The sequence below is a fragment of the Hyla sarda genome, chromosome 1, assembly GCF_029499605.1.
Source record: "Hyla sarda isolate aHylSar1 chromosome 1, aHylSar1.hap1, whole genome shotgun sequence".
NCBI lineage: Eukaryota > Metazoa > Chordata > Amphibia > Anura > Hylidae > Hyla > Hyla sarda.
The window spans coordinates 276,965,379-276,991,631 of record NC_079189.1 but is presented as its reverse complement, the minus strand read 5'-3'; the positions used below and the strand labels follow the sequence as shown (position 1 = coordinate 276,991,631).

At 42.4% G+C, this 26,253-nt stretch overlaps 1 protein-coding gene across 3 annotated transcripts in view; it reads right to left on the bottom strand.

The window, feature by feature from the left end:
* Positions 1-26,253, bottom strand: part of NFIC (nuclear factor I C) — a 293,718-nt gene that overhangs the window by 121,904 nt on the left and 145,561 nt on the right. The gene's annotated exons all lie outside the window — the stretch shown is intronic.

The window sequence follows — 26,253 nt, the reverse complement described above, 5'->3', positions numbered from 1 at the left end:
CTGCGCAAATCACCAATTTAGGCCTCAAATGTACATAGTGCGCTCTCACTCCTGAGCCTTGTTGTGTGCACGCAGAGCATTTTACGTCCACATATGGGGTATTTCCATACTCAGGAGAAATTGTGCTACAAATTTTGGAGGTCTTTTTTTCCTTTTACCTCTTGTGAAAATAAAAACTATGGGACAACAACAGCATGTGAATGTAAATTTTTTTAATTTTTTTACACTAACAGGCTGGTGTAGCCCCCAATTTTTCCTTTTCATAAGGGGTAAAAGGAGAAAAAGACCCCCAAAATTTGTAGTGCAATTTCTCTCGAGTACGGAAATACCCCATCTGTGACCCTAAACTGTTTCCGGTGTCTTGCGCATCTTCTGCAGGGTCCGGGCCTCGCTTTCAGGTGACGTTATTACGCTGCTGCGCCGGCGCAGCGTGCGTAGTGACGTAATAACGACGCCGGAAAGCAAGGCCCGGACCCTGGAGAAGATGCGCAAGACACCGGAGGATCGCTAAGTGGACCCGGAGCAGCGGGAATAGGTAAGTGAACCTGCCAGGGATGCTTAAACTGCTATCCGACAGCAGCTTAAGCATTTGGCGCTGTCGGATAGCAGTTAATGCGATAGCCCCGACATAAAAGCATCGTATGTCGATGCTGACATCGACATGCGATGGCCTCTGAGAGGCCATTGTATGTCGATTTTATCATATGTCGGGGCCATCATAGGTCGGGGGGTTACTGTACATTCACATGGGGGGGGGGGGCAAACCTCCAGCTGTTTCAAAACTATAACTCCCAGCATATACTGACAGACCATGCATGCTGGGAGTTGTACTTTTGCAACAGCTGGAGGGACACTGGTTGGAAAACCGTCAGTTAGGTTCTGTTACCTAACTCAGTATTTTACAACCGGTGTGCCTCCAGCTGTTGCAAAACTACAACTTCCAGCATGTACTGATCGCCGAAGGGCATGCTGGGAGATGTAGTTATGATACTTCCTGTGGAGCAAGTAACAGGGAGCAAAGCCGTAACTGTACACCCTTGGTCCTTAAGTGGTTAAGGGGGTACTCGACTAGAAAACATATATATTTTTTTTTAAATCAACTGGTGCCAGAAAATTAAACAGATTTGTAAATTACTTCTATAAAAAAAATCTCTATCCTTACAGTACTTATCAGCTGCTGTATGCTCCACAGGAAGTTATTTTCTTTTTGAATTTCCTTTCTGTCTGACCACAGTGCTCTCTGCTGACACCTCTGTCTATATCAGGAACTGTCCAGGGCAGGATAGGTTTGTATGGGGACTTGCTTCTACTCTGGATAGTTCCTAAAATGGACAGAGGTGTCAGCAGAGAGCACAGTGTTCAGACAGAAAGGAAATTCAAAAAGAAAAGAACTTCCTGTGGAGCATATAACAGGTGAAAAGTACTGTAAGGATTAAGATTTTTAAATAGAAGTAATTTACAAATCTGTTTAACTTTCTGGCACCAGTTGATTTAGACAAAAATGTCTACTTTCCAGTGGAGTAACCCTTTAACCCCTAAGGACACATGACGTACTGGAACGTCATGTGTCCGCTCCCGATCTATAACGCGGGGCCACGGTCTAACAACGTCCGGGAACCGTGGCTAATAGCGCGGGGCATTGATCGCTGTGCCGCGCGCTATTAACCCTTTAGACGCGGCGTTCAAAGTTGAACGCTGCGTCTAAAGTGAAACTGAAACCATGACGGTTAGCTCAGTGGGCTGTTTGGGATAGCGAAATCGCGGCATCCCGAACAGCTTACAGGACAGCGGGAGGGCCCCTACCTGCCTCCTCGCTGTCCGATCGCCAAATGACTGCTCAGTGCCTGAGATCCAGGCATGAGCAGTCAAGCGGCAGAATCATCGATCACTGGTTTCCTATGAGAAACCACTGATTAATGTAAAAGATCTGTGTGTGCAGTGTTATAGGTTTTTATGGGAGCTATAACACTGCAAAAAAAAGTGAAAAAAATAAGTGAATAAATATCATTTAACCCCTTCCCTATTAAAAGTTTGAATCACCCCCCTTTTCCCATAAAAAAAAACACAGTGTACATAAAAATAAACATATATGGTATCGCCGCGTGCGGAAATGTCCGAATTATAAAAATATATCATTAATTAAACCGCAAGGTCAATGGCGTGCGCGCAAAAAAATTCCAAAGTCCAAAATAGTGCATTTTTGGTCACTTTTTATATCATGAAAAAATGAATAAAAAGCGATCAATAAGTCCTATCAATGCAAAAATGGTACCGTTAAAAACTTCACATCACGGCACAAAAAATGAGCCCTTATACCGCCCCATACACGGAAAATAAAAAAGTTATAGGGGTCAGAAATGACAATTTAAAAAATATTAATTTTCCTGCATGAAGCTATGATTTTTTCCAGAAGTACGACAAAATCAAACCTATATAAGTAGGGTATCATTTTAACTGTATGGACCTACAGAATAAATATTATGTGTCATTTTTACCGAAAAAGGTACTACGTAGAAACGGAAGCCCCCAAAATTTACAAAACAGCGTTTTTTTTTTCTATTTTGTCTCACAATGATTTTTTATTCCGTTTCACCATAGATTTTTGGGCACAATGACTGACGTCCTTACAAAGTAGAATTGGTGGCGCAAAAAATAAGCCATCATATGGATTTTTAGGTGCAAAATTTAAATAGTTATGATTTTTTAAAGGCAAGGAGCAAAAAACGAAAATTCAAAAACGGAAAAAAAAACCCGGTCCTTATGGGGTTAAAGAAGTTGTTATAGGTCTGTGAGAGCCAGAAATCTTGCTTGTTTGTAGGTGACAAATATTTATTTTCCACCATAATTTGCAAATAAATTATTTAAAAATCAGACAATGTGATTTTATGGATCTTTTTTTCTCGTTATGTCTTTCATAGTTGAGGTATACCTATGATGAAAATTTTAGGCCTCTCTCATCTTTTTAAGTGGGAGAACTTGCACAATTGGTGGCTGACTAAATACTCATTTGCCCCACAGTATCTATCCTATCTATGTTTGTTGTTGACATATTAGGCTGGGTTCACACTACGTTTTTCAACTACGGTTCCCGCATACGTTTTCTATCAAAAACTGTTTGGGGAAAAAACGGATGGAACAGTATGGGAAAAAGTAAACCATATGGGTTTTTAAACAGTATACTGTTTTTAAAAGTGCATACTGTTCCGTCCGTTTTTGTAGAAAAAAAACCCATACGTTTTTGAAAATTTTGTCCATTTTTAATGGGAGGGGTCTTGGGTGGGGACTTTAGGATTCAAATGCGCATGTGCAAAGTAAAAACGTATACATTTTTCCCGTATGGAACCGTATACATGTGCGTTTCCCATTGACGTCCATGTTAAAAAAAAACGTATGCGGTTGCAGTACGGTTTTTAAACCGGAGTCAAAACCGTGGTTGACCACGTCGTGTGAACCCAGCCTAGGTAACGTGTACAAAATCTCTTGGGGACACAGGCCGTACCTGTACGCCCTGTGCCTGCTCCCGTGATATAATGCAGGGTCACACGGTAACCCAGCGTCATATCAGGTCAACCCCGGCGACTAACGGTAGCCGGGACCCAGGGCTAATTCGGGACATCACCGTTCACGGTGATGTCCAGTATTAACCCTTTAGATGTGGCGATCAAAGTTGATTGCCGCATCTAACATGTAAAAAAAAGCAATCCCGGCAAGCTCATTCGGGCTGATCGTGACCAGTGCAGTGAAACTGCAGTGTCCCGATCAGCTAGGACTCACAAGGAGGGTCCCTTACCTGCCTCCTCCACGTCCGAACGGCGATTGATTGCTCCAAGCCTGAGATCCAGGCTTGAACAATCGACTGCCGATAACACTGATCAATGCGATGCTATGAAATATCATTGATCAGTGCCTGCAATCAATGTACTGCATGTTATAGTCCCCTATGGGGCAATAACATTGCAAAAAAAAAAGAGTGTCAAAAAATTTTTAATAAATGTGATTTAACCCCTTCCCTAATAAAAGTTTGAATCACCCCCTTTTACCAAGTTAAAAAAAAAATATGTAAATAAAAATAAATATAAACATATGTGGTATCGCCGCATGCGTAAATGTCCAAACTATAAAAATATATTGCTAATTAAACCGCACGGTCGAAAAAATGAGTAAAAAGTGATCAGAAAGTCTGATCAAAACAAAAATGGTAAAGATAAAAACTTCAGATCAAAAAATTAGTCCTCATAAATTCCTGTATGTGAAAAAAATAAAAAAGTTATAGGGGTCAGAAAAGGACATGTTTAAACGTATTAATTTTCCTGCGTGTAGTTATGATTTTTTTTCCAGAAGTAAGACAAAATCAAACCTATATAAGTAGGGTATCATTTTAATCATATGGACCTACAGAATAAAGATAAGGTGTCATTTTTACAGAAAAATGCACTGCGTAGAAACAGAAGCCCCCAAAATTTACAAGACTGTGTTTTTTTTTTCTTCAATTTTGTCACACAATGATTTTTTTTCCGTTTCGTCGTAGATTTTTTGGTAAAATGACTGATGTCACTGCAAAGTAGAATTGGTGGCGCAAAAAAAACAACAACATCATATGGGTCTGTAGGTGCATAATTGAAAGGGTTATGATTTTTTAAAAGGTGAGGAGCAACGAAAGTGCAAAAACAGAAAAACCCTGAGTCCCCAAGGGGTTAATATCTTTAGCCGTTTGGAGGTGATGCTGAAACATACACACATACATACACACATACACACTTTGGGGGATATTTATCAAAGGATTTAGACAGTTTTTTCCTGTCTAAATTTGTTGCACAGAAAGTCGTAGTCTATGTGGATTTTTAGAACATGATGCATTCTAGTCTATTTTAGACAGAAAAATGCATTGGTGATGAATTTCGGTGATGAAATTTTGGTGATGAAAAGCGACTTTTCAGTCGCATCGCATTGACTGAAAGTAAGGTGAAATGTCAGACCATGCTGGAGCAGGTTTAAATACAGTCTAAACCATAGATCCCGGAGTCTGTGCACAGAATTTATCAAGAGCCCTGCGACTTTTGATAAATTAGGCGCACAATAGACCGGCCTAACCCTTTGTAGTTTGGTCTATATTAATGCGGTACATAGACAGCTTTGATAAATCTCCCCCATTGAGTTTTATATATATATATATATATATATACAGATGAAGGTATGGATGAACACATATACTTCTATGTATGACACTTGTAGTAATGTACAGTATTGATGCAATCTCTCTGCACTATAGCTAATGTAACACTTTCCTTCCCATTCATTGTCACAGTCAGTAAGAGAACGACAAGGAAATGTTCAGTCAAAGCTAGGGTCTCCCCAGTCCCCCTGCGCCCATGTGGTACGTGCCAACATCAGTAGGCTGCCCTCCCCCGTTTCTGCGTCTCTCTATTAATATTGTGCTCCTGCAGACGCTGAGCTCAGCACTTCTCACTCCCATGCACCAAGATCTTTACATCTGTCCTCCCTGCAGAGGAGCAGAACATCCCCCTGCACTGCGCACTCAGCATTCCCCCCATACAAAGCACACCTCACTGCTCTTTATATAAGATTGTGTGTATGTGTGTGTATATCTATCTATCTATCTATATATATATATACATATATATATATATATATATATATATATATATATATATATGGTGAAAAGGAGAGACAGCACCGATTCTCACAGCGTGTGCAAGTGATCATCCGAGAATGCCAACCCAGAAAAGCATACAAAAGTCCAAAGTGGATACAGCACCAAACAGCTGGGGACTCAAGCTTGTGGATGGAGTGAGACTTTATTTGCTATCCAATGTGCAAAGTTTCAGCAAGAAACTGCCTGTTTCAAGCATATGCTTGAAAAATGCAGTTTGTTGCCGAAACGTTGCACACTGGATAGCAAATAAAGTCTCACTCCATATATATATATATATATATATATATATATATATACACATACACATACACACAGTGGTCCCTCAACATTTAATATTAATTGGTTCCATTGTATGTTGAAATCATTGTATATTGAGTCCATAACTTTATGAAAAACTCAAATTCAAAAAGAAAATTAGAAAATAATTCAAAAAGAAAACTTCCTCTGTAGTATACAGCAGCTGATAAGTACTAGAAGGATTAAGATTTTTAAACAGAAGTAATTTACAAATCTGTTTAACTTTCTGGCACCAGTTGATTTAAAAATAAATGTTTTCCAGCGGAGTACCCCTTTAACCAAACCATATTCTCCAACTAAACCATACTGAGCAGCGGACGTGTCTGCAGGTTATCAGAAAAATAAGGTTCCTAGTCTCTGCTGGAGAGGAGACGTGGATCCTGGCTACCTAAACACCAGCAGTCACATCCTTCCCTCCTCAAGGTCTGCTGTACTGTACAGCCTGCCAGTGCCCTGTCCAGGAGACAACACTTGATAGCAGCAGAAGTAGCCAGCAGGTATTTTCTTCCAGCTCTAGGGCAGCCGGGACAGGCTGTACAGTTTCTTGTCATGTTTTTCCAATTTCAAGCAAGAGATTGCGGGGGTTCCCATCGGCGGGACCCCTGCGATCAGACATCTTATCCCTCTATCCTTTGGATAGGGGATAAGATGTCTAGGGGCTGAGTACCCCCTTAAGGACAAGTGCCTTAAAGGGGTACTCCAGGGGTACTGTTTTCTCACTGCGGGGGTCGGCCAGTGGAGTACCCCTTTAACTTTGCACACAGTGCTTTACTTTTATGGCACGACTATTAAGCGAATGCATGAGCTGCGGTCACTACATAGCAGGTGAGCTCCAGCTGGCATCAGCAGCCTCGGAATCACCAATAATGGCAGACATCAGCAATTATCCCTACAGATGCCATAATCAATATCAATTATGGTATCCATAGTGGAACTGGAAAGTTGAGTGGGCTTATCGCATGTGCAATCACTGGGATCCGATAAGTGCAAAAAACAAAACTGGTACCAAACTACTGATCATGGTGCAAAAGATGATCCCTCATACAGCCCCATGTGCAGAAAAATGAGAAAGTTATAGGTGATCAGAATAGGGCAATTTTAAACATACCGTACTTAAAATGTACCTGTCATTAGCAAAAACGTTTTATATAATGTAGAAAATAACATTGTATTTATATTTGTAATATACATTGGTTATAACATGTGTATATTTTTGTCCCTGCAGCTATTGCCTGTGTGTCTCTATGAGGAGTCCAAATACAGGAAGTTTGGGTGGACAAGCAGGAGTCTGTGCAGTGAAGACAAGCAGGGCTCTGTGACATGCCTCCTGCTCACACATCAGGATGATTGACAAGCCAGGAGCCTGCACAGAGCCCTGCTTGTCCTATCCTCACTTTCTGTATTTGGACTGCTCATAGAGACACACAGGCAATAGCTTTTCACGCATAAAAATACAAATTTTTTAACCAATGTATATTACGAAAATACATATAATGGTATTAGCTACATTATATAAAAAGTTTTTGCTAACAACAGCTACACTTTAATTTGTTAAAAATAGTTGTTAGTTTTTAGTTTTACCGTCAAGAGTACAGCATAAAAACGACAAAAAAAAGTAGAAAAATTATGTTTTTTTTTTTTTAATTTCCTCCACACAAAATATTTTTTGGGCTCCAGTATACAATTTATGGTAAAATAAAAGGTTTTATTACAAAGTACAATTGGTCACACAAAAAACAAGCCCTAATATGTGTCTTTAGATGGAAAAAAAAAGTTATGCCTCTTATTACTCTGCAAGCACTATACCTGTTGATGTAAGTAAGCCCAAGAGCTGTTTATGCGCACTTAAAGGATGTCTTAAAGGGTTAAACGTTCTGTTTCACATTAGTGACATGACCAGGGTCGGATTAACGTAGGGGAGGATGGAGCTGCTGCTCCAGGCCCCTACTTAAAATACACAAATAAACAGGGAACCTCCAAGGAGGTGGCGGACATCAGGAGGCGCTGGACACACTCGAAAGGTAGAATCAACTTTAATCACCCATCATGCAACGAGTTTCACAGATTATCTGCTTCATCAGGCATCACTGCCTGATGAAGCAGATAATCTGTGAAACACGTTGCATGATGGGTGATTAAAGTTGATTCTACCTTCCGAGTGTGTCCAGCGCCTCCTGATGTCCGCCACCTCCTTGGAGGCTCCCTGTTTATTTGTGCATCTTTCCGAAGGTGGACCGGCTGCCGGCATACTCACACACAAGTTCTTTTCCATTGTTACACTTGGCGAATGTAACATTCTGGGTGAGCATTACAATTACCTTTGTTCACCCTGGTTTTTAGTGGTAATGCGCTAGGTAGCACCCTCTCTATTCGCCTACTTAAAATAGGCCTGGCCAGACTTTAAGAAAAACACTTGTCCCGGATTCCCAAACGAGTGAGCACCGCTTTGAACTGTTTGCGCCTGCACGCATACAGTTAAAAGATGTCTGTAAGTTAGAGCAGGCTGGCCGTGACCTCTGCCCAGACGCAGGTGTCAATGATGTCACTAATTTTCCCTGCAATGCGGAGGACAGAGGACACGGCGACGCAAAGAAAAGAGGGGGGAAGAAATGGTTGGGGGGGGGGGGGGGCGGTCGACTTGGATACTTACCCACCTTTCTAACTACACACCCACCCACCTGTCTAAACCACCCACCCGCCTGTCTAACTAAACACCCACCCTCTTAATCACCCGCCTGTCTAACTACCCACCCATCCGTCTGTCTAACTTCCTACCTGTCTGTCTAACTACCCATCCACCTATTTACTCACCTGTCTAATTAGGACCTACCCACTCGCCTACCCACCTATTTAACTACCCACCCACCTACCTATCCACCTGTCTAACTACCCACCTACCTGCCTGTCCAACTACCCACCACCTACCATCCTGTCTAACTACTAACCCACCTATCTAACTATCCAACCACCCACCTACCTGTCTAACTACCCACCCATCCACACGCTAGTATTACTGACTGAACCACCCATCCACTGGTCTAACTACTTAAACCACCCACCCACCTAGCTGTTTAACTATCTGACCACCCACCTAGTAGTCTACCTAACTGATTGCTGTCGACCTACTTGCCCACCCACCAACTCAGCTGTCTAACTACCTGCCCACCCACCTGGCTGCCTAACTACCTGCCCACCCACTCACCTGAATGTATTACTACCTGCCCACCCACCTACCAGGCTGTCTACCTACCTACTTGCCAACCCACCCACCTAGCTGTCTACCTACCTGCCCACCCTTCTACCTGGCGGTCACCTTAACTGTCCACCAAGGCACCTGGCAGCCTAACTGCCTGCCCACCCACCTGGCTGCCTTCCTGCTCACCCACTAACCTTGCTGGCTACCTACCAACCTGCATAAAAATGTATATATAGTCCGTCGTTGGAAACAGTCTATGATGAAATCAGATAGGTAGGTTAAGCATATATAAACATATGCGACAGTTGGTGCGCTGCACCACTCACTACCAGACATCCGGCAAATAGAGGGAAGTCCCCGCAGCTCGTTCTTCCTAATGCTTGCAGACTGGTACGGACATGCGTCTGGCCCGAAATGTTAGTCTGCAACTCCTTGTCTCGATCTGATCTTGCTGCAGGACAGCACGGACGTGCGTCCAGCCATGATGGAAGTGGCTGCAGTTGGTAGCAGTGGTTTGTGGTGGGTGCAGCGGGGAGTGGTGATGTCCTCGTGCAGAGAATTGCGCGTGTGATACAGTGGTACCCAAGTAGTGAGGTTCCAGCAGTTGCGAGTGAAAAAAAATAATAATAATTTGTTGGTGAATATATCTGAAGGTTCATGCAGGTGGTCTAATAGTATTGGGGTATACAGCAATGCCAAACGCTTTTCAGGGGTTCCCTTCCTCATTATCCCTTCCTATACACAGCTACTGAGGAAGGGGATCCCCCCCCGAAAAGCGTTTGACATTGCTGTATACCCCAATACTATTAGACCACCTGCATATGAACCTTCAGATATATTCACCAACTACAGCCACTTCCATCATAGCTGGAGGCATGACCGTGCCATCCTGCAGAAAAATCAGATCGCAACAAGCAGTATTCTCCGGAGCTGCAAACTAACATTTTGGGCCGTCTGCAAGCATTAGGAAGAACGGCTCTTCACACTGGTGTACTGCTACCCAGATCGCATATCTCCTCTGAAAGCTGTGGGGACATTGCTCTATTTGCCGGCTGTCGGGTGAGTGGTGCAGCGCAAGGGCCCTGCTATAGACGTGACTTTCAAGTAATAGTTTAATAAATATTTTAAGTAAAACTAGCTATATCAGTTATTTATTTATTTTAGTAGTACATTTAGTAGTATATGCATACTTAGAGGGCTGTATCCAGTTGTGCAAATTCTGTTTGTTTTTTGGCACAAAGGGTATCGTGCAACACAGTGACCTCGGTATGCATTGTATTTTATAGTGTGAGCCACCCACAACCCGTTTTATTACATCTACAAATAAAGTCCCCCTTAGTATTTACATACAATAAATAAAACAAAAAAAATGAATGCCTTACACTACAGACCTCTTCTGGCTTGTGACTTGTGCTGTCAGTGGCTTAGCACAGGCACAATGACACAGTGCCTACTAATGGTACCCAGCCCTGTCTTCCTGTACTTTCACTTCAATGGAAAGACTTCTCGGGATGAGGCAGAATCAAATCGGCACTGACCAGGACAAGTACGAGCGATGAGGTAAAATAGAAAGCGGTTTATTTGAGACAAAATGTGACGCGTTTCCCTGCGCTTGCACAGTTTCATCAGGCAACTGATGAACTCAGTAACTGTCCAGAGTAGGAGCAAATCCCTATAGCAAAACTCTCCTGCTTTGGACAGTTCCTTACATGGACAGAGGTGTCAGCAGAGAGCATTATGGTCAGGCATAAAAGAACAATACAACGTATCAGCATCCAGCAGCTGATATGTACTGGAAGGATGAAGATTTTTATATAGAAGTAATTTACAAATCTGTTTAACTTTCTGGCACCAGTTAATTAGAAAAAAAAAATTCCGCCGGAGTACCCCTTTAACTCCTTAAGGACTAAGTCCATTTTTTGCAAATCTGAACCTGTGTCACTTTAAGCATTAATAACTCTGGGATGCTTTTACTTATTCTGATTCTGAGATAGTTTTTTGTGACATATTCTTCTTTATGTTAGTGGTAAATTTTCATCAATACTTGCATAAATTCTATGTGAAAAATTTAGCATTTTTCTTACTTTGAAGCTCTCTGCTTGTAAGGAGAATTGACATGCCAAATATATTATATATTGATTTACATATACAATATGTCCACTTTATGTTGGCAAAGTTGACATGTTTTTACTTTTTGAAAACATTAGAGGGCTTCAAAGTTTAGCAGCAATTTTCCAATTTTTCCCAAAACATTTTAAATCGGAAATTTTCATGTGCCAGTTCAGTTTTGAAGTGAATTTTAGTATGTTGGAGATCCCCCATAATGGACCCCATTATAAAAAGTGCAAAGTGGAGGAGAAAACTCAAATTCTCAATTTTTAAGACTACCATGTTCTTTTCCCATTTTTACAAGGGATAAAAGGAGAAAAAGCCCCCCATAATGTGTAACCCAATTTCTCTCAAGTATGGAAATACCTCATATGTGGACATTGAGCGCACAACAAGGCTCAGAAGAGAAGGAGTGACATTGAGCTTTTGAAGAGTGAATTTTACTGAAATGGTTTTTGGGGGGCATGTTGCATTTAGGAAGCCCTCATGGTGCCACAACAGCAAAAAATAAAAAAAACACCGGGTACAGTGAGCCTTTACACCTGAGAGGTGTTTGACAAACTTTCAATAAAGTAGGACATGAAAATGAAATATTAGATTTTTTTACTAAAATGCTTGTGTTACCCTAAATTTTTCATTTTCACAAGGGGTACTTGGAGAAAAGGACCCCCAAAATTTGTAATCCCATGTCTTCTGAGTATGGAAATTCCCCTTATGTCGACGTAAGGTGCTCTGAGGGTACACTACAGGGCTAAAAAGAGAAGAAGCAAAATTTGGCTTTTGGAGAGCAAATTTTGCTGAAATGGGGGGGGGGGGGCATTTTGGGGGGGGGGGGGCACGTCGCATTTAGGAAGCCCCATGGTGCCAGAACAGCAAAAAAACACATGGCACACTATTTGGGCAACTACACTCCTCAAGGAATCTCAAGGTAACAAGGGGTACAGTGTGCCTTAACATCCCACAGGTGTTTGGCGAACCTTCGTTAAAGTGGGATGTAAAAATGAAAAACTTTATTTTTTCACTAAAATGCTGATGTTACCCCACATTTTTTTTACAAGGGGTAATAGGAGAAAAAGCCCCCCAAAATTTGTAACCCCATTTCTTCTGAGTATGGAAATACCCCATATGTGGATGTAAAGTGCTCTGCAGGTGCACAACAGGGCTGAGAAGAGAAGCAGCAAAATTTGGCTTTTGGAGAGAGAATTTGGCTGGAATTGAAGTCGGGGGCCATGTGCGTTTACAAAGCCTCCTTAGTGCCAGAACAGCAGAGCCCCCACATCTGGCACCATTTTGGAAATTACACCCCTAAAGGAACCTAACAGGGGGTACAGTGAGTATTTACACCTCACAGGTATTTGGAACTGTGGGCCATAAAAATGAAAAATTAGATTTTTTGCACTTAAATGTTCCCCCAAATTTTTCATTTTCACAAGAGATAATGGGAAAAATTGGGTTACAAATTTTGGAGGGCTTTTTCTCCTAAGTATGCAAATAGCCCATACAGTGGGGATTAAATGTTTGGGCACCCCAGGTAAAAAATTTTATTAATGTACATAGCCAAGGAAAAATGGAAAAATCTCCAAAAAGCATCAAATTACAGATTAGACATTCTTATAATATGTCAACAAAAGTTTGATTTTATTTCCATCATTTACACTTTCAAAATAACAGAAAACAAAAAAATGGCATCTGCAAAAGTTTGGGCACCCTGCAGAATTTATAGCATGCACTGCCCCCTTTGCAAAGCTGAGACCTGCCAGTGTCATGGATTGTTCTCAATCATCATCTGGGAAGACCAGGTGAAGTCAATCTCAAAGGTTTTAAATGCCCAGACTCATCTGACATTGCCCCAACAATCAGCACCATGGGTTCTTCTAAGCAGTTGTCTAGAAATCTGAAACTGAAAATAGTTGATGCTCACAAAGCTGGAGAAGACTATAAGAAGATAGCAAAATGTTTTCAGATGTCAATATCCTCTGTTCGGAATGTAATTAAGAAATGGCAGTCATCAGGAACAGTGGAAGTCAAAGCAAGATCTGGAAGACCAAGAAAAATATCAGACAAAACAGCTTGCAGAATTGTGAGAAAAACAAATCAAAACCCACGTTTGACTGCACAATCCCTCCAGATCTGGCAGACACTGGAGTTGTGGTACGCTATTCCACTATAAAGAGATATTTGTACAAATATGGTCTTCATGGAAGAGTCATCAGAAGAAAAACCTCTTCTACGTCCTCACCACAAAAATCTGCGTTTGAACTTTGCAAATGAACATATAGACAAGCCTGATGCATTTTGGTAACAAGTTTTGTGGACCAATGAGGTTAAAATTTAACTTTTTGGTCGGAATGAGCAAAGGTATGTTTGGAGAAGAAGGGGAACAGAATTTAATGAAAAGAACCTCTGTCCAACTGTTAAGCATGGGGTGGATCAATCATGCTTTAGGGTTGTATGGCAGCCAGTGGCACAGGGAACATCTCATGAGTAGAAGGAAAATTGGATTCAATAAAATGTCAGCAAATTTTGGATGCTAACTTGATGCCATCTGTGAAAAAGCTGAAGTTAAAGAGAGTATGGCTTCTACAAATGGATAATGATCCTAAACACACCTCGAAATCCACGGGGGATTACATCAAGAGGCGTAAACTGAAGGTTTTGCCATATCCTTCACAATCTCCTGACCTCAACATAATTGAAAATCTATGGATAGACCTTAAAAGAGCAGTGCGTGACAGACAGCCCAGAAATCTCAAAGAACTGGAAGACTTTTGTAAGGAAGAATGGGCAGAGATACCTCAAACAAGAATTGAAAGACTCTTGGCTGGCTACAAAAAGCATTAACAAGCTGTGATACTTGCCAAAGGAGGCAGTACAAGATATTAACTCTGCAGGGTGCCCAACATTTTCCAGATGCCATTTTTTTGTTTTCTGTTATTTTGAAAGTGTAAATGATGGAAATAAAATCTAACTTTTGTTGACATATTATAAGAATGTATAATCTGTAATTTGATGCCTTTTGGAGGTTTTTCCATCTTTCCTTGGCTTCTTTATGAACATTAATACAAATTTTTAGCTGGGGTGCCCAAACTTTTGATCCCCACTGTATGTGGACATAAAGTCCTCTGTGGGCATACAACAGGGCTTATAAGAGAAGGAGCGCCATAGGGCTTTTAGAGAGAATTTGACTGGAATTAAAGTCAGGGGCTATGTGCATTTACAAAGCCCCCATGTTGCCAGAACAGAGGAACCCCCCACATGTGACACCATTTTGGAAATTACACCCCTCAAGGAACATAACAAGGGCTGCAGTGATCATTTAAACCTCAATGGTAATTCCAAGCTATTTTGAACAGTGGGCTGAAAAATATTTTCCCCGAGTACAGAAATACCCCATATGTGGCCCTAAACTGTTGCCAGGCAAATGAGACTGGACTCAGGAGTGAGAGAGCTCCCTGCACATTTGAGGCCTAAATTAGTGATTTGCACAGGGTTGACTGACAGTTGCTGAGCTTTACTTACCTGCAGTGTACCAAAACATGGCAGTTAGTAAATCTCCCTCTATTTCAGTGTTTCACAACCTGGGTGCCTCCAGCTGTTGCAAAACTGTGACTCCCATCATGCTGGGAGTTGTAGTTTTGCAATATCTGAAGGCAGCCTGGTTGGGGAACACTGCCCTACTGTGTTGATCGAGAGGAAGGCAAAAGAAAAAACCCTTATGAGTCTGATGCAAATTTGTCCCATGCAAGGGGGAAAAAATCCTTCCCGACTCCAAATATGGCAATCAGAATAAATCCCTGGATCAACATTCTTGGGACTTTTTGGGGATTATTACAACCAGGGACTGGTATGTCCCTGTGTTGCCAATGCAATAGAAAATCGCTGTACGTAGCCGTGGTCCAAGCTCAGGTACAACGCCACAACACATCAGAAAAGAACAAAAGCATAGTACAACGCCGCATGGCTCATGTACAATGCACAGTTAATTTGGGGAAAGATAAAAATGGGTTAATTATAAATTTAGTACTCCACAGACATTTGGTACGCCTTGAAGCATTCTTTGATGCAGAGGCCTGGTGTTTCAGGACTGGTGTAGTTTCTTATCCCTTTTTAGCACAAATTCTGCATCTTTTTTGGGACTATCCTTTCTTTCAATTGTGGGGGACCTCCCCTGGAAAATGCTGCCTGGTACAAAACGGGGGCCTTTAGTTCCAGTGGTACTTGGGCCTGCTCCTTTCTGTTCGCCAAAGATCAGGGATAAGGTCTGGACCATGTACAATGCTACTTTTTTGTACCATCTTCTGGTTTTGTGCATGGCGCTATATGGTCTAAGGACTTGATCAGAGAGATCAACTCCTCCCATATACTGATTGTAGTCCAGGACACAATCAGCCTTGAGGACTATTGTAGCGGTACCTCGTACAGGTACAGAGGTGCAGCTGTTACCGTGAATTGTGGTCAGCATAAGGACATCCCTCTTGTCCTTATATATGACAAACAACAGATTTTCACAAGTAAGGGCCCTGCTCTCACCCCTGGGGATCAGTGGGGGATATCTCGGAAGGCATCATTGATTTTTCCGTACAGTGCCACAAGCGGCAGTGGCTCTGGCAGAGAAGGTCTTGAAAAGAGGGATGCTGGTATAAAAGTTATCCACACAAAGGTGGTAACCTTTATCACACAGTGGGTACATCAGTTCCCACACAATTTTCCTGCTAACTTCCAGGATTGGGGAGGCATTCTGGCGGTTAAATGCTGGAATCCTTCCCTTCTTGCAGCCTAAACCTGTAAGTGTACCCTGAGGTACTCTCACAGAGTTTGTATACTTTCACACCGTACCTTGCCTCTTAGTGGGAATGTATTGGTGGAAATGGAGTATCCCTTTGAAATTAATAAAGGACTCGTCAATAATGACTTCCTTTTGGGGGATATAGGTCTCTAAGGTAAATTATCTATGACCGGTCTTATTTTAATTAGGCGGTCATATGCGGGATAATTTCGGGATGAGCGTGTTGCATTATCAACATAATGCAAACATTTGAGGACAGCCTCAAAGCATGCCCGTGGCATGGCCATACTGTAGAGTGAGGTGTTAAACAGAACATCCCCACTCCATTATTGGGCTTGCAGCATAAGGCCCCAAAATGTCATCTCAGCTGCATTGATGCTGGGCCACAAACTGGTGGCTCAAACAAACAAAGTTTGTTTGAGCCACCATCAAATTGACAAAGTCCTCATAAAAAAAAAATAAAAAAAAGTAATTTCAGTGAGGACTGTGGTGTAAATTTGGATTCCTGGGCAGCCAACAAACCCAGTAATCAGGGGCTCATAATCATTCGGAACTGGGGTCCAGACAGGGTCTTCTTTAAGGGGGACAGGGAAACTAGTATGGTGGACAGGGAACATTGTATGGGGACAGGGCTACTAGTTTGGAGGACAGGCTACTAGCTTGGGGCCCATTGCTGGCATTGCCCTGCATTGCCCTGTCCTGCCTTCTAGGGGGCTCATCATCACTGGATGATGAGGAAGAAAGGAGGAAGGTGGGACTTTCCTCATCGGATTTGGTGTCGAAGGCAAGCATAGCGTATGCCTCCTCTACCGAAAATACCCTACTGGCCATTTTAAAAAAATTTTGGGGTAGGGACAGGGACGAGGGGTTGTAAGTTTATTTGTGAGAAGTGTAGGTGTAGTGTAGTGATTTTACAACAGTGCAAAATGCAAATAATTTCAAAAAAAGCCCAAGGGGTACAGTTCGGTCACATAGTGCAGAACAGTGACTGGTAGCATGGACCGCAAACACCCTCCCCGGAAAAAACCCTGCAAGAGAAAAAAAAAGTGTGGGGGGAGCCTAAAGAAAAAAAAAAAAAAACTAAACCTGCACCTCAAAATAAATATAGGAGCAGGCTGCAGCAGCAAAATGCACTAATGGGTCACCCAGACCCACAGAGCAGTGCTGCTGCATAGAAAGCTTACTGTCCCTACCTGTACTACTGTACTACAGCTCACGCTCACTCACCAGCGATCTGGCCAGACTGCCGCAGCCACCACGCGCCTCCCTCCGCACACTACACCTGCCCTACTTGCCGCAGAACTCCTTCCCCTGCACCCTGCCTGGATTTGAGTGAGCGGGAAAGAGTTTTACAAATCCTCTTACTGTGCTGCGATTGGTCAGTTGGTCCCAAATGACCAAACACAGCAGTCAGCAGCAACCTTGCCATCTCCCTCCTTTACTGAATGGTGACTGGTGCTGTCTCAGACAGTACCAATCACCTTTTATTCCTGGGTCACAGGGGGCCGGATTGGAGCCAGAGCCCGGATTGGAGCCCTCAAGGAACGTAACAAGGGGTATAGTGAGCCTTAACACCTCACAGGTGTTTGACGACTTTGCGTTGAAGTTGGACGTGAAAATGGAAAATTAGATTTTTAACACTAAAATGATGGTGTTACCCCAAATTTTTCATTTTCACATGGTGTAATAGGAGAAAATGGACCCCAAAATTTGAAGCCCAATTTCTCCTGGTTAAGAAAACACCCCATATGTGGATGTTAAGTGCTCTTCTGGCGCACTACAGGTCTCAGAACAGAAGGCGCGCCATTGGACTTTTGGAGATAGAATTTGCTGGAATTGAAGTCGGGGATCATGTGCATTTACAAACCTCCCATGATGCCAGAACAGCAGAAACCCCTCACATTTGACCCCATTTTGGAAACTACACCCCTCATGTAATGTAATAAGGGGTACAGTGAGCCTTTACACCCCACAGGTGTCTGACAGATTTTTGGAACAGTGGTCCATAAAAATGAAAAATTAAATTTTTAATTTGCACTGCCCACTGTACCAAAGATCTGTCAAACACCAGTGGGGTGTAAATGCTCACTGCACCCCTTATTAAATTCTGTGAGGGGTGTAGTTTCCAAAATGGGGTCACAACATGTGGGGGGGGGGGGGTTATGTCCACTGTTCTGGCTCTATGGGAAGGGATGTGGAAATTCTATCGCCCGACGCCCGGGACAAGTAGTTTTGGGCGCCGGGCAGGTGAATTTTTCACAGATTTAGCCCTGTATCGGGCTAGCAGGGCCGGACCAACTTCCCCAATATTTTTCTTTACTGCAGGAGCGGATGCAAGTCTACACCTTACACCGGCGCTCAGACTGTATGGAGGGGGCAGTGGGGGCCCCCATCTGACCGCAGAGCCCGAGGTTGCACGTTTGCGTTACATAATTAAGCCACGCCCCCTTATCTAATCCTCCCGGAGGATGGAGGACGCAGCTCACATAACACAAGAAGACGGGGAGAGAGGATGTCCACAGCTCGGCAAACAGCTCCTCCCCTCCCCCGCACACAGCTCTATCCCTCCCCCTGCTCTTTCTTCACAGGACCTAATCCACCACGGGGAGGTCGCATGTTTGCACGGGGAAAACACAGAGTGGGGGAGGGGAGAGAGGAGAGGACTTCCGGTGTGAGGGGAGATTTTCAAACCCTTGTAACCTCACACCGGCCGGGACTACAGCTCTGATGTCCACTCATGGCGGCTCAGGTGAGGAGGCAGAGAATGCAGGCGACAGCAGGAAGGGTGGTTGTATATGTAGGGTGTGAGTGTATGTGTGATGTGTGTATGATGTCTGTGTGATGTGTATATGTAATGTATGATGTGTGTATAATGTCTGTGTGTGATGTGTATGTAATGTATGATGTGTGTATAATGTCTGTCTGTGTGTGATGTGTATGTAATGTATAATGTATGTATGATGTCTATGTGTGGTGTGTGTGTGTAATGTATGATGTGTGTGTAATGTCTGTCTGTGTGTGATGTGTATGTAATGTATAATGTGTGTATGATGTCTGTCTGTGTGATGTGTATGTAATGTATAATGTGTGTATGATGTCTGTCTATGTGTGATGTGTATGTAATGTATAATGTATGTATGATGTCTATGTGTGATGTGTGTGTGTAATGTATGATGTGTGTGTAATGTCTGTCTGTGTGTGATGTGTATGTAATGTATAATGTGTGTAATGTCTGTCTGTGTGTGATGTGTATGTAATGTATAATGTGTGTATGATGTCTGTCTATGTGTGATGTGTATGTAATGTATGATGTGTGTATAATGTCTGTCTGTGTGTGATGTGTATGTAATGTATAATGTGTGTATGATGTCTATGTGTGATGTGTGTGTGTAATGTATGATGTGTGTATAATGTCTGTCTGTGTGTGATGTGTATGTAATGTATAATCTGTGTATGATGTCTGTGTGTGATGTGTATGTAATGTATGATGTGTGTATGATGTCTGTGTGTGATGTGTATGTAATGTATGATGTGTGTATAATGTCTGTCTGTGTGTGATGTGTATGTAATGTATAATGTGTGTATGATGTCTGTGTGTGATGTGTATGTAATGTATAATGTGTGTATGATGTCTGTGTGTGATGTGTATGTAATGTATAATGTGTGTATGATGTCTGTCTATGTGTGATGTGTATGTAATGTATAATGTGTGTATAATGTCTGTGTGTGATGTGTATGTAATGTATACCGTGTGTATAATGTCTGTGTGTGATGTGTATGTAATGTATAATGTGTGTATGATGTCTGTGTGTGATGTGTATGTAATGTATAATGTGTGTATGATGTCTGTCTATGTGTGATGTGTATGTAATGTATAATGTGTGTATAATGTCTGTGTGTGATGTGTATGTAATGTATACCGTGTGTATAATGTCTGTGTGTGATGTGTATGTAATGTATAATCTGTGTATAATGTCTGTGTGTGATGTGTGTATGTAATGTATAATGTGTGTATGTCTGTCTATGTGTGATTTTGTATGTAATGTATAATGTGTGTATGATGTCTGTCTATGTGTGATGTGTATGTAATGTATACTGTGTTTATGATGTCTGTATGTGTGATGTGTATGTAATGGATAATGTGTTTATGATGTCTGTCTATGTGTGATGTGTATGTAATGTAAAATGTGTGTATGATGTCTGTATGTGTGATGTGTATGCAATGTATACTGTGTTTATGATGTCTGTCTATGTGTGATGTGTATGTAATGTATAATGTGTGTATGATGTCTGTCTATGTGTGATGTGTATGTAATGTATAATGTATGTATGATGTCTATGTGTGATGTGTGTGTGTAATGTATGATGTGTGTGTAATGTCTGTCTGTGTGTGATGTGTATGTAATGTATAATGTGTGTAATGTCTGTCTGTGTGTGATGTGTATGTAATGTATAATGTGTGTATGATGTCTATGTGTGATGTGTGTGTGTAATGTATGATGTGTGTATAATGTCTATCTGTGTGTGATGTGTATGTAATGTATAATCTGTGTATGATGTCTGTGTGTGATGTGTATGTAATGTATGATGTGTGTATGATGTCTGTGTGTGATGTGTATGTAATGTATAATGTGTGTATGATGTCTGTCTATGTGTGATGTGTATGTAATGTATAATGTGTGTATAATGTCTGTGTGTGATGTGTATGTAATGTATACCGTGTGTATAATGTCTGTGTGTGATGTGTATGTAATGTATAATCTGTGTATAATGTCTGTGTGTGATGTGTGTATGTAATGTATAATGTGTGTATGTCTGTCTATGTGTGATTTTGTATGTAATGTATAATGTGTGTATGATGTCTGTCTATGTGTGATGTGTATGTAATGTATACTGTGTTTATGATGTCTGTATGTGTGATGTGTATGTAATGGATAATGTGTTTATGATGTCTGTCTATGTGTGATGTGTATGTAATGTAAAATGTGTGTATGATGTCTGTATGTGTGATGTGTATGTAATGTATACTGTGTTTATGATGTCTGTCTATGTGTGATGTGTATGTAATGTATACTGTGTTTATGATGTCTGTCTATGTGTGATGTGTATGTAATGTATACTGTGTTTATGATGTCTGTCTATGTGTGATGTGTGTATGTAATGTATAATGTGTGTATTATGTCTGTCTATGTGTGATGTGTGTATGTAATGTATAATGTGTGTATGATGTCTGTCTATGTGTGATGTGTGTATGTAATGTATAATGTGTGTATGATGTCTGTCTATGTGTGATGTGTATGTAATGTATAATGTGTGTATGATGTCTGTCTATGTGTGATGTGTATGTAATGTATAATGTGTGTATGATGTCTGTCTATGTGTGATGTGTGTATGTAATGGATAATGTGTGTATGATGTGTGTATGTATGTGATGTATGATGTCTGTCGATGTGTGTATGTATGTGATGTATGATGTGGGGTGGGCAGCGGTGTATGTATGATGTGTGTGTATATGTATAGTGTGAGTGTATGTGTGATGTGTGTATGTAATATATGATGTGGGGGTAGTGGTGGGTGTATGTATGATGTGTGTGTGTATATGTATAGTGTATGTGTGATGTGTGTATGTAATATATGATGTGGGGGCAGTGGTGGGTGTATGTATGATGTGTGTGTGTATATGTATAGTGTATGTGTGATGTGTGTATGTAATATATGATGTGGGGGGGGCAGTGGCGGGTGTATGTATGATGTGTGCATATGTATGGTGTATATGTATGGTGTGAGTGTATGTGTGTATGATGTATCTGTGACGTGTGTATGTAATGTATGATGTGGGGGGAGGGGGGGGCACTGCCGCCAGTTGTGCCATCTAGTTTTTTATTTTTAGTGGTTTCTGGCCACCCGCACTAAATTGCACCCCCAGAATCCCACCCCCTTCATACTCACCCGCCGACCAAGAGCCCCACGGATGCACGCAAACACACCTGAACCAAAACTACAACTCCCAGCATGTTGCACCATAACCGAAACTGTAGAACTATAAAGTGTAACATGCTGGGAGTTGTAGTTTTGATTCGGGTCAGCTGCAGAGCCATAGACTGCATCAGGGCATGCTGGGTGTTGTAGTTACTAACTGCAATTCCTAGTATTCCCTGACACAGCCTATGTTTCTGCAGCTGACACGAACCAAAACTACAACTCCCAGCATGTCACACAATAACCTTAACTGTCCTACTATACAGTGCAACATGCTGCAACACCCACACAACCATAGGCTGTATCAGGGCATGCTGAGAGTTGTAGTTATCTAGTAACTAAATGCAACTTCCAGCATTTTCTGACACAAAATGCACCACATAAACTGGAGAAGCAGAACACCCCCCAGTAACACATAAGTCCCTATGAAGACTGAAAAATAGTGATTAAAATATTTTAAGTGCGTATATATGTGAATAAGCCCCTTTACTAATAAAAGTTTCCAATTTTCTTTAAATAAAAATAATGTACAAAAATAAACATAAGTGGTATCGCTGCATGTGGAAATGTCCAGACTATTAAAATATGTTAATTAAACCGTACGGTGAACGGTGTAAATGTAAAAAATAGTCCAGAATTGCTCATTTTTGGTCACTTCATATGAGAAATTTTTTATGGTGATCAAAAAGTTACATGTAGACTTTTCTGGGCTTGGCTTCAATTCCAGACACATTCTCTCTCCTAAAGCCCAATGGCGCTCCTTCTCTTATGAGCATTGTAGTTCGCCCGCAGAGCACTTTACATACATGAGGTATTTATATGCTCAGAAAAAATGGGGTTACAGATTTTGGGGGGCTTTTTTTTCTATTACCCCTTGTGAAAATGAAAAATTTGGCATAACACCAGCATTTTAGTGAAGAAAATAAAATTTTTCATTTTCACGTCCAACTTTAATTAAAATTCGTCAAACACCTGTGGGGTGTTAAAGCTCACTATACCCCTTGTTACATTCGGTAAGGGGTGTAGTTTCCAAAATGGGGTCACATGTGGGTATTTATTGTTTTGCGTTTATGTCAGAACCGCTGTAAATTCAGCCACCCCTGTGCAAATCACCAATTTAGGCCTCAAATGTACATAGTGCGCTCTCACTCCTGAGCCTTGTTGTGCGTCCGCAGAGCATTTTATGTCCACACATGGGGTATTTCCGTACTCAGGAGAATTTGCGTTACAAATTTTGGGGGTCTTTTTTTCCTTTTCCTTCTTGTGAAAATGAAAAGTATGGGCCAACACCAGCATGTAAGTGTAAACATTTAAATTTTTTTTTACACTAACAGGCTGTTGGGCAATTTTTCCCGAGTACGGAAATACCCCGTATGTGGCCCTATACTGTTGCCTTGAAATATGACAGGGCTCCGAAGTGAGAGAGCGCCATGCACCTTTGAGGCCTAAATCAGATATATGCATAGGGACGGACCCGGATGCAAGAGTTAGACTTGCCTCGGATACCAAAATTACACTACGGCAGTGTTTCCCAAACAGGGCTCCTCCAGCTGTTGCAAAACTCCCAGCATGCCTGGACAGTCAATGGCTGTCCGGCAATACTGGGAGTTGTGGTTTTGCAACAGCTGGAGGCTGCGTTTTAGAAATCGTGCCATACCAGAGGTTTCTCATTGTATTGTGGGGGGGGGATGCTAACTGTGTAGGGGTATGTGTATATGTAGTGTTTTACCCTTTATTTTGTGTAAGTGTAGTGATTTTAGGGTACATTCAGACTGCAGGAGGATTACAGCGAGTTTCCTGCTGGAAGTTTGAGCTGGAGCGGAAAATTTCCTGCATCTCTAACTTGCAGCGAGAGACTAACTGTAAATCCCTGCCCGTGTGAATGTACCCTATACATTCACATGGGGAGGGGGAAGCAAACCTCCAGCTGTTGAAAAACTACAGCTCCCAGCATGCCCTTTGGCTGTCCGTGCATGCTGAGGGTTGTGGTTATGCAACAGCTGGAGGAACACTGGTTGCAAAACACTAAGTTAGGTTGGGAAACATTGTCTGTTTCCTAACTCAGTGTTTCCCAACCAGTGTTCCTCCAGCTGTTGCAAAACTACAACTCCCAGCATGCATGGTCTGTCAGTGCATGCTGGGTGTTATAGATTTGCAACAGCTGGAGGCACACTGGATGGGAAACACTGAGAAAGGAAACAGACAATGTTTCCCAACCAGTGTGCCTCCAGTTGTTCAAAACTACAGCTCCCACCATGCCCAGACTGCCGACGGACATGCTGGGAGTTGTAGTTTTGCAACATCTGGAAGAGCACAGTTTGGAGACCACTATACAGTGGTGCCTAAACGGTAGTGCTACAGATGTTGCAAAACTACAACTTCAAGCATTCCCAGACTGCCCAGGCATGCTGGGAGTTGTAGTTCTGTAACATCTGTCTCTTCAGATGTTTCAGTACTACAACTCCCAGCATGCCTGGACAGTCTCAGAATGCTGGGAGTTGTAGTTTTGCAACATCTGGAGGTCTATAGCTTAGAGACCACTGTATAGTGGTCGCCAAACTGTGCTCTTCCAGATGTTGCAAAACTACAACTTCCAGCATGCTGAGACTGTCCAGGAATGCTGGGAGTTGTAGTACTGCAACATCTGAAGGGGCAGATGTTACAGAACAACAACTCCCAGCATGCCTGGGCAGTCTGGGCATGCTTGGAGTTGTAGTTTGCAACATCTGGAGGGCTACCGTTTGGGCACCACTGTATAGTGGTCTCCAAACTGTGGCCCTACAGATGTTGCAAAACTACAACTCCCAGCATGCCCAGACAGCCTTTGGCTGTCTGGGCATGCTGAGAGTTGCAGTTTGGCAACCCCTAGAAGGCAGCAGTAAAGGTCACTTTACTGCTACCTTCATTGCTGCTCCGCGCCGTCGCCTCCCTACCTCCGCCACTGATTTCCACTGATGCCACCGATGATCGTCGATCCCCGCCGCAAGTCCCCAGGTACCGGCCGCCATCTGAATCAGTGAAATATACCATCGACACCAGTTGTCTAAATCTGCTGTGCACCTACCTCTGATCTCTGGCAACATGCCCACATGCAGGAGGAAGACAGCTCACTAAGAAACATTGGCAAAATTCTGTTGCACACAGAGCAGGAAGCCTCCTTAAGATGGCGCAGAGCACGCTGCCAGAGTTTCTTTCCCAGCCATACAGCCTGCTGTGACTTCTATGGCTCTCCCTCAGCTGCGCTTACCCGGCGGTCCTCATCAGACCCATCACTCTATTGCTTCTCTCCTCAGCTATCTTCAGATGTCCCCTCATCTAATGCAGCCATCACCCCTGCTCACAGCACGGAGGAACTGTGCGGCCATGTTAGTCCACCTGCATCCTTTTGCTCAGCACAGCACTCCTCCATGATGACTTCCACCCACAGCCCTCTGAAGCAAAGACCACGCTTCTCTGAGGTACGTGATGGACTGCTTACAGATGCTTTCCCCTCAGAGGGAGAAGATGCCTTAGGGGCACTAGTTATTTCGGGACAATCTTTAATTGACACTACTATGAAAGCCATGTTATAAGTGCTGCACAAGACATTTATTAAGGATGTGCATACAATGGTGTCTCCTCTACATGCCTCTATTGATGATCTTGGAGGTTGTGTTGACCACATAGAAATGAAATTTGAAGAATTCTCTAACTCACACAACGCCCTTATTGATTTCTGCAATTATATGAAGGTCGAACACTCAGCCCTCCAAGCGAATGTTGAAAATTTGGAGGACAGAAGATGCCGCAACAATGTAAAACTGTGCGGCATACCTGAGTCTGTCCTTCCTGCAGACATTCCTTGATATGTGCAATCCCTCATTAAAGATGCACTACTTGCCTGTTCTTTGTCGGAGATTGAAGTGGACCGGGCTCACCAGATCCCTCATCCAAAGCACCTTGACGACTCCATTCCGAGAGATGTGCTTGCTCGGCTCCATTTTTTCACCATAAAAGAAAAGCTCATGGAATTTTCATGGGAAAATAATGGACTTCCTGCCCCTTTCCATACGTCTCTGTCTATGTGGAGTTATCCGATGCCACCGTTCAAGCTCGCAGGGAGCTCAAGCCCATTAACCAGGCTTTCTTTACAACAAGCAGAATCGATTAATATGCAAACACCCTCCCCCGCTACTATTCACAAAGTGAAAAGGCAGGTAAACTTCTAGCAAA